Source organism: Spermophilus citellus (assembly GCF_964194105.1).
Source record: "Spermophilus citellus genome assembly, chromosome: 5".
NCBI classification, from domain to species: domain Eukaryota; kingdom Metazoa; phylum Chordata; class Mammalia; order Rodentia; family Sciuridae; genus Spermophilus; species Spermophilus citellus.
In genome coordinates this window covers 23,760,736-23,773,721 of record NC_138186.1, presented here as the reverse complement: position 1 = coordinate 23,773,721, position 12,986 = coordinate 23,760,736, and the positions used below count along the sequence as shown (strand labels likewise).

General features: G+C 40.9%; 1 protein-coding gene across 2 annotated transcripts in view; it reads right to left on the bottom strand.

The window, feature by feature from the left end:
- The window catches only part of GMDS (GDP-mannose 4,6-dehydratase), a 676,213-nt gene that overhangs the window by 622,032 nt on the left and 41,195 nt on the right, over window positions 1-12,986 (bottom strand). The gene's annotated exons all lie outside the window — the stretch shown is intronic.

The following is a 12,986-nucleotide window of genomic DNA, read 5'->3' as shown; positions in this document are numbered from 1 at the left end:
CAGCAGACTGGGCCATGGCCCACCACAACATATTGAATTAAAGCTAGGCAAATTCTTAACTGAGTGAACAGAATAGCAACCACCTGAAATCTTAAAAATTAAGTTTTATATGATGTTGTCATTTTTATGAATCTAAAATTGTTGGATATGGTAAGTTCATATGGTTTAACCTTTTATATGTTATAAAGAATAAAATATAAATCAACTCAGTGGTAATTTCATTTAAAAAAAAAATTAAAGGATTATTTTTAAAGCAGTTTTAGGTTCACAGCAAAATTCAGCAAGAGATAGAGATTTCCTATATCTTCCCCATCCCCACACATGAACTTGCCTACCCTGTTTTCAACATTAATTTAATTTTAACTATAAACAAGTATTCTACCTAACTTTTTATGTGACAATTTAGCAATCCTGACCTCACATAACTATTCCTGAGGAGATGTCTGCAGCTTTATTTACATTACCCCTGCATGAGAACCAATCTTTTTCCATGTATCCTTTAACCACTCAACTCACTGTATTCAATATGGTAACAATACTAATATGGGACTAGAACAACACAAAAGATAGTTAAGTATTTTAAGAATAGAAGATAAAATTTTTTAAAACCCTATTAACTAAACTTTATGGAAAGTAGCTTTAGGGGAACAATCTTTAGAAGTAGTAATATTTGTTTGTACTCAGTATCTATAACAGGGTACTTTCCAATGCTATCACAGTCTGCCCTAATTATCATTGTAAGTAGATATAACAACCTTATAATAAATAATTACATTATAAATGAGAGTTGTTCTCTGTTGGCTGGCTTTGGGTGACTTAAATGTGTATTCACCACTGTTATACAATACTATTGCCAAGTTCTCAGCCTTTCTCTCTTACTCTCTTCTCAATAGATAACAATTTTCTCTGACATCACTGTGCTTAAATGTTTGGTTACAACTCAAACATCTGCACAACTATCAATTCTCTCTGTTTACCCTACTCTGGGAGGAGGGGAATGAATGGATTGAACTGATGGAAACCAGGTGAGCCAGGAAAAGTCATGGCAGCTACATTCTTAAGAGTCTAGGCTTGTGTCCTATATATCCTGACAGAGGAAGGGAAGAGCTACTGGATCTGACATAGCACCAAGTTTATTGTGGTTTATCTGGACAGAGTACACTGTTTCTGCTCTGAAATCTCTCCTGCTCTAATAATGATTATCTGTGCCCTTGTTTCCAGAACATAGTAGACAGAAAGGCTGGAGCCCAGGCAGAAGCAAATAAGGTCTCCAAATGGTGAACATGGTGGGGGTGAAGCAATTCTGGCCTCTTATATTTGACAAGGTCTGCAGAAAGTCACCTTGAGTCAAGTAATTTGGCGCCTGGATGGGGGCTGTGCACCCCCTTTACCATCAGTATTCTGTTCTATTTTCATTTGAAAGGTTTCTAAGAACATTTCTTGGTGTGTCTTGAATGGTTCATACTTGTTAACTTTATAGGAATGTGTGTTCATAGGAAGCCTGTTAATCAAATTGCCAACATAAATTACTTTTCCTCATTTTTGAAGGCTTGTCCAATTAATAAAAGGCTGATGCTTAGGTACTAGAGTTATTTCAGGCCACTGGGGGGGGGGGGCGGTAGGGGAAGTTACCATTTATTGATTCAACATAGTTTTTCCTGTCACATTGAAGACATTTATTCAATTTTGAAATGAAAAATGATGGTAAAATTGGAAAAGAATATGTAAGAAAAGAAATTCATGAAAAACAATTCCACAATTTAAAAATAATACTGCCTTCCCTGTCAGGCTTTGCTGCCAGCTGTTATTTAAACTTTGCCTAGTGCAAGTCGGCAGCTCAGAGTCCTGTATTACCAGGAAACCAGGGCATTTATGATTGAGTTCCTGTTATTGACTTATTCTTAGACAAAATGCCAAGTTTCTTTAGACATAGTACAGTAGGCCCACTGTGAAAGTCCGGTGTGAATACTGTTGTGACATTTAGTCCACGATTTTTGTTTTATGTGTCAAGATTTTTTTAAATGATTTTTAAAAGAATATATTCTGTGATGATTTGAAGAAAGTGGTTAACTTTAAAATGAACTGTTTTCAAGATAGCTTCTAACTTGTATATCACATAACTATAAGTGGTTTAGGTTGGTCCCAACAGTCTTGCCATGTTTTCCTGATAATGGGATATATTTCAAGAGAAAATCATGTGCTAATGTAGAGGCTTAAGGGCTAGTGGGGAAAACGCCTTCACAATAACATAAGGAACAAAAAAAATTTATATGATCATATACCTTCTTAAAAAGGTACATGCTTTGGTAACAGTAAAAATTATCATTAAGATAAAATTACTGGGGATCAACATATACCTGCATTTAACCTTTTCTTAAAGGGCAGGGAAGGGGAGAGGTATAATTTCCCTTGAGGTTATCCACAGCAACTTGACTTTCAAAACTTCCTTAAATTGAGTGACTTACATTCCTAGTTTTTGCTTATTTGTGGTGCTAAGAATCAAACCCGGGGCCTTCCATACTAGGTGAGCTCTCTACTGCTGAGCTAAGTTCCAAGTCCCGGTGACTTAAGGAAATTTATTTGAGACAGCTACAAAACTAGTAACCTAGATTGTCTTTGTTTACATAGGCTTGTTCTTCAGAGAATTTTCTCTAAGCACTAAGATACTTCATGTATTAAGTTCCCATCACCAGAGCTGTGAACACTCCCTAACAGAGGTCAGTTTCCTGGCCATCTTTATGTTGGTCTTTCTGCAGGTAAAGGTAATATCAGTACAAAGAAGTACCCTTGCTCTCCTCTGTGGGCCCCTTACCTCCCCCCAAATCTTGGTCGGTTCTATCTCATCTCTCTGCTACTGTAATGCAGCAACAAAATAAAAATTACTTACAACTGCTGCTTCCTGCATATATTCCTATATTTATTTATTTTTCCTTTTAGCTGTAATGGAATTGAACCCAGGACCTCACACATGCTAGGCAAGTACTCTACTATGGAGCTGCCTCCCCAGCCCTTATTCCTTATGTTTAAATGACATCCTTTATTCATTCAACAAATCTCCGTCAAGTATTACTTATATGCTAAGTGCTATTTTAGGTATCTCAGTTCAGTAATAGGAGACAAAAGTCTCCATTTAAAGAGCTTAGTTTCTGGAGAAATGTCATCTAATACAGAAGCCACTAGACACCTGTGGCTTCTCAAATTAAAATTAATTCAAATTAAAAGTTTGGTTATTCCAAGTGCTGGCGAGGATGTGGGGAAAAGGGTACACTTGTACATTGCTGGTGGGACTGCAGATTGGTGTAGCCAATTTGGAAAGCAGTATGGAGATTCCTTGGAAAGCTGGGAATGGAACCACCATTTGACCCAGTTATGCCCCTTCTCGGACTATTCCCTAAAGACCTTAAAAGAGCGTACTATAGGGATACTGCTACATCAATGTTCATTGAAGCACAATTCACAATAGCTAGACTGTGGAACCAACCTAGATGCCCTTCAATAGATGAATGGATAAAAAAAAATGTGGCATTTATACACAATGGAGTATTACTCAGCACTAAAAAATGACAAAATCATGGCATTTGCAGGGAAATGGATGGCACTAGAGCATATTATGCTAAGTGAAGCTAGCCAATCCCTAAAAAACAAATGTCAAATGTCATCTTTGATATAAGGAGAGCAACTAAGAACAGAGCAGGGAGGAAGAGCATGAGAAGAAGATTAATATTAAACAGGGACGAGAGGTGGGAGAGAGAGGAAGAGAGAAGGGAAATTGCATGGAAATGGAAGGAGACCCTCATTGTTATACAAAATTACATATAACAGGAAGTGAGGGGAAGGGGAAAAAAACAAGGGAGAGAAATGAATTACAGTAGATGGGGTAGAGAGAGAAAATGGGAGGGGAGGGGAGGGGAGGGAAGGGGAGGGGAGGGGAGGGGGGATAGTAGAGGATAGGAAAGGCAGCAGAATACAACATACACTAGTATGGAAGTATGTAAAAAACGTGGATGTGTAACTGATGTGACTCTGCAATCTATATACAGGGGAAAATTGGGAGTTCATAACCCATTTGAATCAAATGTATGAAATATGATATGTCAAGAGCTTTGTAATGTTTTGAACAACTAATAATAAAAAAATAAAAAATAAAAATAAAAAAAATTTGGTTATTCCATCAAATTAGTCACATTTCAAGTGTTTAATAATACATGTAGCTGGCACCTGCTATTTTAGGCACGGAACAGAACATTCTCATCATCACTATAGTTTCACTGGACAGAACTACCCTAGTAGACAGGTCAACTTTACCACTGATGGTTTTGGATCAGGTGAGAAAACTAGGATCACCATATAATCTCTCCTATTGCCAAAAGGCAATACTTAGCTGGCTCTACAACTGGACTATAGCATTCTTTTCTTAGCCTTGCTTGTTGTTGGGAGGGCGAGCTATAGTCACCTATAAAAGTTACTACAGGAGCTAAAGATATGCTATTTGCTTCCATAACAAAAAATTAATCAACAGTATTTTGACAAAAAACTTTATTTAATATTCAAGAAAAAAATTGTGTTTTTTTTGCAGGGGTGGGATGTTGCTAAGGATTGAATTTAAGATCTCACAAATGCTAATAAGCACTCAACTACTGAGCTATACCCCAGATCCTTAAAACTTTTTTAAAAATATTTATTTTTTAGTTGTAGTTGGACACAATACTTTATTTTATTTATTTATTTTCATGTGGTTCTAAGGATTGAACCCAGGGCCTTGCACATGCCAGGCTGGAACACTCTACCACTGAGCTACAACCCTAGCCCCCTTAAAACATTTTGTGTAAAGTTGTACAAAGGAAAATTTTAATGACTCACATTTATTGAGCATTTAATATAATAATTTAATATACTTTTATTATTTAATTCTCCCAGCAATTCCCAAATGGGATGTTAATATCACCATTTTACAAATGAAGAAGTTGATGATACAGCATAACTGGCTACAGCCACTCAGAGAATAAATGGTAGAGCTGAAGCAATCAACTCACAGTTGTCTGGTTGTTGGTTTTAAACACTATCATTATTCTTCCTCTTCTTAAATCACTATTAGTTGCATCTGAAACTCCCTCAATGAAAAGTTCATCTCATCAAGGCCAATCCTTTAGCTAACTCCATATATTCTGTCTCTTGTATCACAGCTCTGACCTCTTCTTGCCATGTCCTCTAATCCAAGTTACCAAAAATTATTCTAATAGCATCCTGTCTGCATCCCTTCTTTCACTGTTGTCCTCAATAGTCTATCACCCACACAGCACCACATGTGTTTGTTAGATCATAAAGAAGATTACAATTCTCTTCTAAGTTAATACCTTCCATTTGTCTCCAATTCTAATTAACATAACACCCAAGTTAACTTATCGAGTTCTCATAGGTCCTGGATGACATGGTCTTAGCACACAGAAACCTAACCAAGCTATTTCTTCTGCTAGTGCCTCTACAACTACTGTTCTTAACAACTACCATCTGTCCCCCCTGTAGTGCTACACAGCAGACTTCTTTTCATTGTTCAGTATAAGTCTTCAGATGTTGCTCTGTTTGCTTTTTTGTGAGTTTGTTTCATGGGCTTTTATGTGTGAAAGAGGTTTTTGATAATGATATCAATTTCTTTAAAAGATTCACATGTTCTTTTTCATCATGAGTCAGCTTGAGCAGGCTTTAAGCAAAAATATGTTCATTTTTTCATTATAATAGTGGCAACAGTACCGAGAAAATAAAAAGCACAGATATCCAAATCTGAAATCAATTTTCCAATTCAAGCAAAGCATTGCTTCCTTTGATATTGCATGGCTCTGTGTTCTTATCCTGAATGGCTACAGTTGACTGACAAATTTCAGCAGTACCTCTGGGAGGCACTAGGAGGCACTGAGGAGCTGTTCCTACTCCCTGAAAGGTATACTTTTGTCCTATGTGAATTTATGCATATTCTGATGTACTCATTTGTTTGTTCAGTGGTACGTAACAGAAGACAATGTGAATAGAGTTAGAGTGGTCATTTTCAATAACTTCAATCCCAACATGCCCACTGTCAACTGGCCAACCTCATATGCATACACCATTTTGTTTGGCAAGATGTAGAAGGTCATATCACAGTGGTTCTGTGTGTGTGTATGTGTGTGTGTGTACGTACTGGGGGTGGAACCAAGGGCCTCACACTCTACAATGAGTTTCAGCCCTAGTCCCACAGCAATGGATCTTAAACTTTGGCGTGCAACCAAGTTACTCATTTAAACACAGATTGTTGGGCTCTATCCAACCCCCATCCTCTCAGAGTTCTGATTTAGTAGGTCTGGGGAAGATTACCAAAAAAGTTCCATGCTGATGTCATTGCTGCTGATCTGGGAAGTACATTTTGAGAACCACTGTTTTAAAGTGTATTCATTTAGGAACATATAGGTGGTGCTCCTTAATCTGAGGACGTCCTTACCTGAAATCTGGAATGACTCCACTAGACCACCAGGGACATACAAGGATAGGCACATTTAAAAATCACACTTGCAAAAGTCTGCTTAGTGATGGCATCTACAATCATGCCACAGGGTTAGAGATGGCCATGAAAACACAGGTATAGAGACTAGGAAGATGGCGGCGAAGGGAGTGCATCACCCCCGTGTGTCGCGTCACTGTACGGGAGAATGACGAGTTAAAACAGCTGAAGGCTGTCTTGTTGGGAATTTCCAGCGAAATTGAGGTGCTCCAGAATCTAGTGGAGGGATTTTCATCGCGCGAGGATCGGCTGCGGGGGCTCGGTCGTGGGCGATTTCTCCGCACGGAGGGTCGCACTGCTTGTTCGGCTGATCGCCCCGTGGCTGGAGTCTGCGGCGCGCGCTGGGAAGCAGCGAGGTGGCGGCGAGGAGGTGGAGTGCTGCGGATTCTGTGGGGTCCTGCCAGCGGTGCAATGGCTGTGCTCAGTGCTGAGTTCTGGGTTTGAGACGGAGGAGAGAAGCAGTCCAGTTCGGTTCTCCACACCGGTCGGACCACGGAGGAGGCCAGTGGCTGCCATCTTGGAGAGCTGATGTAATCATCCCTGTTTTCTACTGACCTCAGCTCATTCAGCTACGGAACAGGTGATTTCAGGCTGTTACTTGCCTGCGTCTCGCAGACAGATTGCTCAGGCTCAGGGCTAGAGAACCCGCGGAGACTGCTTCTTGGAGCTTCCTCCTAGCAGACCGTGCACCCAGCTCTGAGCGGCCAGGTTCTGGCTCCCGGAGCTGCTTTCGCCCAGGGCTGGGGAACCCGCGGAGACTGCTTCTTGGAGCCTGCTCCTAGCGGTCCATGCACCGAGCTCGGAGCAGCCGGGTGCTGACTCCTGAAACTGTTTTGGCCCAGGGCTGGGGAACCCACGGAGACTGCTTCTTGGAGCCTGCTCCTAGTGGAGCGTGCACCAGGCTCAGAGCAGCCGGGTTCTGGCTCCCGGAGCTGCTTTGGCCCATGGCTGGGGAACCCGCGGAGACTGCTTCTCGGAGCCTCCTCCTAGCAGAGCGTGCACCCAGCTCAGAGCGGCCGGGTTCTGGCTCCCGGAGCTGCTTTGGCCCAGGGCTGGGGAACCCGCGGAGACTGCTTCTTGGAGCCTGCTCCTAGCAGAGAGTGCACCGAGCTCGGAGCAGCCGGGTTCAGGCTCCCGGAGCTGCTTTGGCCCAGGGCTGGGGAACCCGCGGAAACTGCTTCTCGGTCCGGGTCCTGCTGGGTGCTGTGGGGGCCAGAGGGGCAGAGTGGAGCTGCCGCCTGCGCCCGGAAGAGGCCAAGCGACCTGCCGGCGAGGTATCACGTCACCCCAACTGCAGCTGGGGCCGAAGAGAGCAGCCGCCCACGCCTGGAACAGGACCACCGACCTGATGGCATGGTAGTCAAGTCACCCCATTTGGAGTAGGGGCCGAGCAGAGCCGCCGCCCGAGCCTGCAAGGTAGGCAGACCTGCGACCCACCGGCAGGACAGGCCCGGTGGCCTGCCAGCGTGGTGGACACATCACGCCGATTGGAGTGGGGGCTGAGCGGGGCCACTGCCTGTGCCCGGAAAAGGTCCAGCGACCCACCAGCGTGGCAGTCAAGTCACCCCATTGGGAGTGGGGGCCGAACAGAGCCGCCGCCCGAGCTCGCAAGATAGGCAGACCGGCGGCCCACCAGCGGAACAGGCCCAGCGGCCACCGGCGAGGCAGACACGTCACACTGGTTGGAGTGGGGGTGGAGCAGAACCGCCGCCCGTGTCCGGAAAAGGCCCAGCGACCCGCCAGAGTGGCAGTCAAGTAACCCCATTTGGAGTAGGGGCCGAGCAGAGCCGCCGCCCGAGCCCGCAAGGTAGGCAGACCTGCGACCCACTGGCGGAATAGGCCCAGAGGCCTGGCAGTGTGGTAGACTCGTCACACCAATTGGAGTAGGGGCCGAGCAGAGCCGCCGCCCGCATCCGGATCAGGGTGAACAACCCGAGGGCGTGGTAGTCACGTCACCACAATTGGAGTGGGGGCAGAGCAGAGCCACCCCTGCGCCCACAGGGTGGGCAGACCTGCGACCGACCGGCAGAGGAGGCCTAGCGGCCCGCCAGCATGATAGACAGATAACCCCAATTGGAGGAGGAACACAGCCACTACCCGCCCTGCAAGGGAGATTTTTCAACTATACAAGAGCAATATAAATAAATAGGGGGAAAATTTCAAAAACACAACAGTTTTACCAAGCAGAAAGAAACGCGAGCAGTATGAAATACAAGGCAAGAAAGGACCACAAGCAATGCAGGTCAACTCAACTTTAGAAGAGGTAACAGCTGCAACAGAGGGAATGTCAGATAAAGAATTCAGGATATAAATGCTTCAGATGATCTGGAGTCTCAAGGAAGACATGAGACAGCAAAATCAAACAATGAAAGATCACTTTGACAAGGAATTACATAAACAAATCCAAGAAACAAAGGTTCAAATATACAGGGAGATAGAGGTAATAAAAAACAAAAAATAGAAATCCTAGAAATGGAGGAAGCAATAAACCAACTTAAAAACTCAATTGAGAATACTACCAGCAGAGTAGAACACTTAGAAGATAGAACATCAGACAATAAAGACAAAGTATTTCAACTTGAAAAGAACATAGACAGCTCAGCAAGACTGTTACGAAACCATGAGCAGAACATCCAAGAGATATGGGATAACATAAAGAGACCAAACTTAAGAGTCATTAGGATACAGGAAGGCATAGAGGTCCAAAATAAAGGCATGAGCAATCTATTCAATGAAATAATTCGAGAAAACTTCCCAGACGTGAAGAACGAGACAGAATCCCAAATCCTAGAAGCCTACAGGACGCCGAATGTGCAAAATCATAAGAGATCCACACCTAGACACATGATAATGAAGATGCCCAACATACAGAATAAAGAATTTTAAAAGCTACAAGAGAAAGGAAGCAGATTACATTAAGGGGTAAACCAATCAGGATAACAGCTGATCTTTCAACACAGATTCTGAAAGCTAGAAGATCCTGGAATAACATATTTCAAACACTGAAAGAAAATGGGTTCCAACCAAGAATCGTGTATCCGGCGAAATTAAGCTTCAGGATGGAAGATGAAATTAAAACCTTCCATGATAAACAAAAGTTAAAAGAATATGCAGCTAGAAAACCGTCTCTTCAAAAAATCCTTGGCAAAACATTACAGGAAGAGGAAATGGAAAATAACAATGAAAACCAACAGTGGGAGATAGGACAGTAAAGGGGGAAAAATAATCAAAGAAGAAAACAAATCAGATTTAGTAACATTAATAAACAAATATGGCTGGAAGAACAAACCATATCTCAATAATAACCCTAAATGTTAATGGCTTAAACTCACCAATTAAGAGACACAGGCTAGTAGAATGGATTACAAAACAAGACCCAACAATATGCTGTCTACAGGAGACGCATTTGATAGGAAAAGATATACATAGACTGAAGGTGAAAGGTTGGGAAAAATCATATCACTCATATGGACTTCGGAAACAAGCAGGAGTGTCCATACTCATATCAAATAAAATAGATTTCAAGCCAAAGTTAATCAAAAGGGATAAAGAGGGACACTACATACTGCTCAAGGGAACCATACACCAACAAGACATAACAATCATAAATATATATGCCCCAAACAATGGTGCAGCTATGTTCATCAAGCAAACTCTTCTCAAGTTCAAGAGTCTAATAGACCACCATACAATAATCATGGGAGACTTCAAAACACCTCTCTCACCACTGGACAGACATTCCAAACAAAAGTTGAATAAGGAAACTATAGAACTCAATAACACAATTAACAACCTAGACTTAATTGACATATATAGAATATACCACCCAACATCAAGCAGTTACACTTTTTTATCAGCAGCACATGGATCCTTCTCAAAAATAGATCATATATTATGTCACAGGGCAACTCTTAGACAATATAAAGGAGTAGAGATAATACCATGCATCTTTTCTGATCATAATGGAATGAAACTGAAAATCAATGATATAAGAAGGAAGGAAAAATCATGCATCACTTGGAGAATGAACAATAGGTTACTGAATGATCAATGGGTTTTAGAAGACATCAAGGAGGAAATTAAAAAATTCTTAGAGTTAAATGAAAACACAGACACAACATATCGGAATCTATGGGACACATTGAAAGCAGTTCTAAGAGAAAAATTCATTGCATGGAGTTCATTCCTTATAAAAAGAAAAAACCAACAAATAAATGATCTCATACTTCATCTCAAAATCCTAGAAAAAGAAGAGCAAAACAACAGCAAAAGAAGTAGAAGGTAAGAAATAATTAAAATCAGAGCTGAAATTAATGAAATCGAAACAAAAGAAACAACTGAAAAAAATGACAAAACTAAAAGTTGGTTCTTTGAAAAAATAAATAAAATCGACAGACCCTTAGCCATGCTAACAAAGAGAAGAGAGAGAACTCAAATTATGAGCATATGGGATGAAAAAGGCAATATCACAACAGACACTTCAGAAATACAGAAGATAATCAGAAATTATTTTGAATCCTTATACTCCAATAAAATAGAAGATAGTGAAGGCATCGATAAATTTCTTAAGTCATATGATCTGCCCAGATTGAATCAGGAAGATATAGACAGCCTAAACAGACCAATAACAATAGAGGAAATAGAAGAAACCATCAAAAGACTACCAACTAAGAAAAGCCCAGGACCGGACGGGTATACAGCAGAGTTTTACAAAACCTTTAAAGGGGAACTAACACCAATACTTTTCAAGCTATTTCAGGAAATAGAAAAAGAGGGAGAACTTCCAAAGACATTCTACGAGGCCAACATTACCCTGATACCTAAACCAGACAGAGACACTTCAAGGAAAGAAAACTACAGACCAATATCTCTAATGAACCTAGATGCAAAAATCCTCAATAAAATTCTGGCGAATCGGATTCAAAATCGCATCAAAAAAATTATACACCATGATCAAGTAGGATTCATCCCTGGGATGCAAGGCTGGTTCAATATACGAAAATCAATAAATGTTATACACCACATCAATAGACTTAAAAATAAGAACCATATGATCATCTCGATAGATGCAGAAAAAGCATTTGACAAAGTACAGCATCCCTTTATGTTCAAAACTCTAGAAAAATTAGGGATAACAGGATCATACCTCAACATTGTTAAAGCAATCTATGATAAGCCACAGGCCAGCATCATTCTGAATGGAGAAAAATTGAAGGCATTCCCTCTAAGATCTGGTACAAGACAGGGATGCCCTCTCTCACCACTTCTGTTCAACATAGTCCTCGAAACACTGGCCAGAGCAATTAGACAGACGAAAGAAATTAAAGGCATAAAAATAGGAAAAGAAGAACTTAAATTATCACTATTTGCAGATGATATGATTCTATACCTAACAGACCCAAAAGGGTCTACAAAGAAACTATTAGAGTTAATAAATGAATTCAGCAAAGTGGCAGGATATAAAATCAACACACATAAATCAAATGCATTCCTGTATATCAGCGACAAATCCTCTGAAACGGAAATGAGGACAACTACTCCATTCACAATATCCCCCCAAAAAATAAAATACCTGGGAATCAACCTAACAAAAGAGGTGAAAGACCTATACAAGGAAAACTACAGAACCCTAAAAAGAGACATAGAAGAAGACCTCAGAAGATGGAAAAATATACCCTGTTCATGGATAGGCAGAACTAACATCATCAAAATGGCGATATTACCAAAAGTTCTCTATAAGTTCAATGCAATGCCAATCAAAATCCCAATGGCATTTCTTGTAGAAATAGAGAAAGCAATCATGAAATTCATATGGAAAAATAAAAGACCCAGAATAGCAAAAACAATGCTAAGCAGGAAGTGTGAATCAGGCGGTATAGCAATACCAGACTTCAAACTATATTACAGAGCAATAGTGACAAAAACAGGATGGTACTGGTACCAAAACAGGTGGGTGGACCAATGGTACAGAATAGAGGACACAGAAAACAATCCACAAAACTACAACTATCTTACATTTGATAAAGGGGCTAAAAGCATGCAATGGAGGAAGGATAGCATCTTCAACAAATGGTGCTGGGAAAACTGGAAATCCATTTGCATCAAAATGAAACTGAATCCCTTTCTCTCGCCATGCACAAAAGTTAACTCAAAGTGGATCAAGGAGCTAGATATCAAATCAGAGACACGGCGTCTGATAGAAGAAAAAGTTGGCTATGATCTACATACTGTGGGGGTAGACTCCAAATTCCTCAATAGGACACCCATAGCACAAGAGTTAATAACAAGAATCAACAAATGGGACTTACTCTTTTTTTTTCTTTTTATTTATTTTTTTTCTTTTTTTTTATTGGTTGTTCACAACATTACAAAGCTCTTGACATATCATATTTCATACATTAGAATCAAGTGGGTTATGAACTCCCATTTTTACCCCAAATACAGATTGCAGAATCAC